Source organism: Nannospalax galili, unplaced genomic scaffold (genome assembly GCF_000622305.1).
Source record: "Nannospalax galili isolate Female #2095 unplaced genomic scaffold, S.galili_v1.0 scaffold1082, whole genome shotgun sequence".
Taxonomy (NCBI): domain Eukaryota; kingdom Metazoa; phylum Chordata; class Mammalia; order Rodentia; family Spalacidae; genus Nannospalax; species Nannospalax galili.
In genome coordinates this window covers 2303543-2309542 of record NW_008348580.1, presented here as the reverse complement: position 1 = coordinate 2309542, position 6000 = coordinate 2303543, and the positions used below count along the sequence as shown (strand labels likewise).

At 39.6% G+C, this 6000-nt stretch overlaps 1 protein-coding gene across 4 annotated transcripts in view; it reads left to right on the top strand.

The window, feature by feature from the left end:
* Positions 1 to 6000, top strand: part of Dennd4c (DENN domain containing 4C) — a 120133-nt gene that overhangs the window by 37881 nt on the left and 76252 nt on the right. The window lies entirely within an intron of this gene.

Here is a 6000-nt window from a genome sequence, read left to right as displayed (position 1 = left end):
TCACAATATTAATTCTTCCAATCCATGAGCATGGGAGGTCCTTCTGTCTTCCGATATCTTCCTCAGTCTCTTTCTTTAGAGATTTAAAATTTTCATTGTAGAGCTCTTTAATGTCTTTGGTCAGGTTTATTCTGAGATTTTTTTTTTTGCAGCTATTGCGAAGGGGCATGTTTCCATGTACTCTTTCTCTGATTGCTTGTTATTGGTATATAGAAAGGCTACAGACTTTTGTAGGTTAATTTTGTAACCTGCCACTTTACTGAACGTATTAATAATTTCTAGGAGTTTTCTGATGGAATTTTTGGCATCTCTTAGAAATGATATATCATCTGCAAAAAGGGATAAGTTGATTTCTTCTTTTCCAATTATTACTCATTTTATTACTCATTTAATTTCCTGATCTTGTCTTATTGCTCTTGCAAGAGTGTCAAGCACTATGTTAAAGAGAAGTGGAGATAGTGGACAGCCTTGTCTGGTTCCTGATTTCAATGGGAATGCTCCAGTTTTTCTCCATTTAGAGTGATGTCGGCTCTGGGTTTGTTATATATGGCTTTAATTGTGTTCACGTATGTTCCCTCCAGTCCAATTCTCTCCAAGACTTTGAACATAAATGCATGTTGAATTTTGTCAAAGGCCTTCTCTGCATCTATTGAGATGATCAAGTGGTTCTTGTCATTGAGCCCATTCATATGATTTCTGATGTTTATTGACACGTATATTGAACCATCCCTGCATCTCTGGGGTAAAGCCGACTTGATCATGGTTGATGATCTTTTTGATGTATGTCTGTATGCGGTTTGCAAGTATCTTGTTGAAAAGAGTGATGCTGGCTTCATAGAAGGAATTTGGAAGTTTTCCCTCCATTTCTATTTTTTTGAATAAATTAAGTAGCATTGGATGTAGATCTTCTTTAAATGTCTGATAGAATTCTGCTGTAAATCCATCTGGTCCTGGGCTTTTTTTTGTCGGGAGGTTTTGTATTACTGTTCCAATTTCTTTTTGTGTTATGGATCTGTTTAAGCTGTTAATCTCTTCTTAGTTTAGTTTTGGTGGTTCCCATGCCTTTCGATATCCATCAATTTCTTTTAGGTTATTTATTTATTTATTTAATTTATTTATTATTTATTTTTGAGACAGGGTCTCCCTGCAGCCCCAGCTGTCCTAGAACTCACTATGAAGACCAGGCCTTGAACTCCCAGAAATTGTCCTGCCTCTCTTTAATCACAAGTGCTGGGACCTCTTTTAGGTTTTTATATTTAGTAGCATATAGGTTTTATAGTATGCCCTTATAATGTTCTGTATCTTTCTGGTGTCTATTGTGATGTTTCCCCTTTCATCTCTGATTTTGTTGATTTGTAGGTGCTCTTTCTTTCTTTTGGTTAGCTGGGCTAGCAGTCTGTCAATCTCGTTTATCTTTTCAAAGAACCAGCTCTTGGATTCATTGATTCTTTGTATTGTTTTCTTTGTTTCTATTTCATTAATTTCTGCCCTGGTTTTTGTTATTTCTTCTTGTCTGCTGGGTTTGGGTTTCATTTATTGTTGCTTTTCAAGTGCCTTGAGTTGCAGTGTTAAGTCATTTATTTTTGATCTTTCTGATTTTTTGATGTAGGCACTTAGAGCTATAAACTTTCCTCTAAGGACAGTTTTCAGCGTGTCCCAGAGGTTTTGTCGTGTTGTATTGTCCTTTTCATTTAGTTCCAGGAATACTTTTATTTCTTTCTTAATTTCTCTTTTGACCCATTCATCATTCAGGAGTGTGTTGTTTAATCTCCATGTGTTCATGTTGTGACTAGGGCTTATTCCAGTGTTGTAAGCTTTATTGTATTGTGTTCTGATAGAATGCATGAAATTATTTCATCTTTTTGTATTTGTTGAGGTTTGTTTTGTGCCCCAGTATATGGTCTATTGTGGAGGAGGTTCCATGGGGTGCTGAGTAGAAAGTATGTCCTTTGGTGCTTGGGTGGAATACACGGTAGATGTCTGTTAGGTACATTTGGTAGATGGTATTGTTTAATTCAGATGTCTCTCTGTTAAAACTCTGCTGTGTTGACCTAGCTAATGGAGACAGTGGGGTATTGAAGTCCCCTACTATTAATGAGTTGGGGTTAATCTCTGTCTTAAAGTCCTGTAGTATTATTTTAATGAATTTGGATGCACCAGAGTTTGGTGCATATATATTAGGGTTTGTAATATCTTCTTAGTTAACTGTTCCTTTGATCAGAATGAAGTGACCCTCCTTATTTCGTCTCAGTTTTACTTTGAAGTCTATTTTGTCAGATATTAGAATTGCAACCCCTGCTTGTTTCTTAGTGCCATTTGCTTGGAATATTCTTTTCCATCCTTTTACCTTAAGGTAGCGCCTGCCCTTGTAGGCGAGATGGGTTTCTTGCAGACAGCAAAAAGATGGATTTGTTTCTTAATCCATTCACCTAGTCTGTGTCTTTTGACCTGGAGTCAGTCCATTAATATTTAAAGTTATTAATGAAAGATGGGTATTGAATTCTGTCATTTTAATTTATGTTTACATTCTTGCTATAGCTGTACTTTCCACAGTTATACCTTCATTGAGTTTCTTTCTACAACCCCTTGGGTATTGTCATTCCTTTCTTCAGCTCTTTGTATTGCTTCCAGAACTCTCTGAAGGGCTGGTTTTATGGACATGAATTCCTTCAGCCTATTTATGTAATGGAAGATTTTTCTTTCCCCTTCAACTATAATAGACATTTTGGCTGGATATAGTAATCTGGGTTGGCATCTGTGGTCATTTAACACTGGGAATACTTTGGTCCAGGCTCTTCTGGCTTTCATAGTTTGCATTGAAAAGTCAGCTGTAAACCTAATGGGTTTTCCTTTATATGTGACTTGTCGTATCTGTTTTGCAGCTTTCAGAATTGTCTCTTTGTTTTGTAAGTTTAGTGCTTTTACTGTGATGTGCTGTGGAGAGTTTCTTTTCTGGAGAGTTTCTTTTCTGGTCCTGCCTGTTTGGTGTTCTATATGCTTCTTGTATTTGTATGGACATGTCTTTCTTTAATTTTAGAAAATTTTCTTCATTGATTCTGTTGAAGATCTGGTCCATGCCATTATCTTGAGATTCTTCTCCTTCCTGTATGTCTATGATTTGTAAATTTGGTCTTTTTATGGTGTCACACAATTCCTGCATACTCTATTCTTGTGCTTTCTTGAATTTTTCATAATCTTGCTTGAGTGGTCTAGTTCGTCCACTCTATCTTCCAGTCTTGATATTCTGTTTTCCATGTCAGTCATCCCACTGATGAGGCTTTCTCCTGTCATTTCTAATTGGCTTACTGAGTGATTCATTTCTTTCTTCATTTCAGCCTGAGAAGTCTTCAATATTTCTAGCTCTTTTCTGAATTCATTCAGAAGTTTATCCCTCTCTTCCTTCAATTCTTTTATTTCTTTGTGTGTTCTTTAAATTCACTGAATTCTTTTATCATGTTTATAATTGTTCTTCTGAGTTTCGTGTCTTGCACTATCTCTTGGGGGTTCTCATTGTACTCCTCTAGAGGACTATTGGTATTTGGTGGTGATATGTTATTTTGGTTTTTCATGTTACTATTTTTTTCTCTGTGAATTTGACACGTGAATTTCTTTTGTAGTTTCTGATTCTTGTGTGAGACTCAAGCCTTCAAGTTTAGGTCTGCTTCTTTTTGTGAACTTTATGTGCCTTTGGGGTTGACTTTTTGGGCATGAAAAGCTGGTTCATCTAAGCTTCCGGTTCTCTCTTTTGATTTTATATTGGAGTGGCCAGATTGCTTTTGTCTTCAGGAGTTCCCAGAGAGGCCCAAGTCAGAGGAGGATCAGATGCTCTCAGGCTTTCTCCTAAGGTCTGGATCCCGTTAGGAAAGATTTTGGCCTCAGGAGTTTGGGTGTTGGACTGCCCTGGGAGCAGAGATGTAAAGGGAGATGCAGGCGGGAAGAAGACCCAAGGGCTCCTGGGGACTGCACTGAGGAACTGGGTCTGTCTGGATGTAAAGGATCAGGAAGCCAAAAGGTCAGCCCCAGTGTCGAGGAAAGAGGCTGGTGGGTTGTGCAGCCCAGGGAAGTAGAGGGAGGTGAGGGCCAGGCCAGGCCCAGAGGGCTCCTGGGGACCCTGAGAAGGAACTGGGTTGGTCTGGATGTAAAGGAACAGGAAGCAGTGGTGGCTCCCCTTGTGTCTGGGGCAACAAGACAAAGATTGGAAGGGGGCCCAGGCTAGGAGGAGAGATGGGCAGGGGAGATGGGAGGGTGAGTGAGGCTGGGGGGGTCAAGGCGCAGAGGGCTCAGTCGACTTACCTGGGGAGTGGCCGTCAGGTCGTGCAGGCACAGGGAAGCAGAGGGAGGTCCCCCTCCCTCAATTTTTAAAAAATGGTTAATGTGGGGTCTGGAGGATGATTCAGAACATTTGACTGCTCTTAGAGAGGACCTGAGTTTGGTTCCCAGCACTCACATGGTTGGTAACAACTGTAACTCCAGCTCCAGAGGATCTGACACCCCCTTCTGAATGCATGTGTGCATTTACATACATGCAAGCAAAACACACATACATATAAAAATAAGTAAATACATATAAAGAATTTTAAAAGTTTTAAAAAATGGTTATTGTGGATAGGGGAGATGGCTCATTGCATAAAAATACATGCTATGCAAGTGTGAGCATCTGAGTTTGAATCCCCAGAACCCTGGTAAAGCCATGGTGGCACTTGTCTGTAATCCTAGTGCTACTGTGATGAGATGGAAGGCAGAGACTGGAGAATCCCTCGGTGGCACATGTGTAACCTCACTCACATGAATGCATAGACAACATACATACAAAAATGGTTAATGTGGAGGCGGGAGAGATGACTCATCATTTAAGAGCAGTGGCTGCTCTTGCAGAGGACCTGGGTTCGAATCCCAGCACCAACATGGCTATCAACCGTTCTTAACTCCAGTTCCAGGTGATCTGATGCCCTCTTCTGACCTCCATGGATATTGCACAGCATGAGTGCACTTACATACATGCAGGAAGTACACTCATACACATAAGATCAAAGTAATAAATGCTTTTTAAAAATTGTTAATGCGATAAACATTATGTTTCTGTGTATTTTCCATGATTAAAAAAAATCACATATAAGCAAGTAACTGAGTGCGATCATTCAAGTGCATTCTCTAGAGTAGTTGCTAGGTGAAAATGCACTGAATGGGTAAGGAGGAGAGCAAGTTCAAAGAGATTCCCATTCAAAAAAATGTTTGTGTCAGTAATGTGCATGTGTGAGAGCAGATACATGTGTAGGTCATATGACAACTTTGGGAAGTTGGTTCTTTCCTTTCACCATAGAATCTGGGATTAAATTCATGTTGTCAGACTTGCATGGTAAGTGCTTTTACCTATTTAGCCATTTTGCCTGCATAAGAGGTTATCCTTTTTGAAACATAGATACATACTTAAATATATAATCACAGTGGGAAAACTTCTAGAGGGTTTTACATAAAAATCTGGTTGACTCTAGGGTAGAGATTCGAATGAGATTTTTTTCATTTTGCTTATTTCTTTAGTATGCAGTTCTAGAAAATATTTCTTGTTGAAAGAGAAAAAGAGGCTGGGTATGGTGGTGCACGGCTTTAGTCCCAGCACTCAGAAGGCAGAGACAGGTGGATCTCTGACTTCCAGGCCAGCCTGGTCTACATAGTGAGTTCTAGGCCTGCTGGGCCTACAGGGAGTCCTGTCTCAAAAAGACAAAAAAAAAAAAAAATACAAAATGTTTATTAAAAAGAAAATCAGCTGGGTGTGGTGACATACACCTTTAATCCCAGCACTTGGGAGGCAGAGGCAGGGGATCTCTGTGCATTCAAGGCCAGCCTGGTCCATATAGTGAGTTGCAGGCCAGGTGGGGCTACAAGGAGACCATGTCTCAAAAAGACCAAAACAATTTTTTTAATAAAAAAAGAAAAAGACAGTGAGAGGGCTAGAGATGTGGATCTATTGGTAAAGAGTGGTCTACGATGCTCAGGATGTGG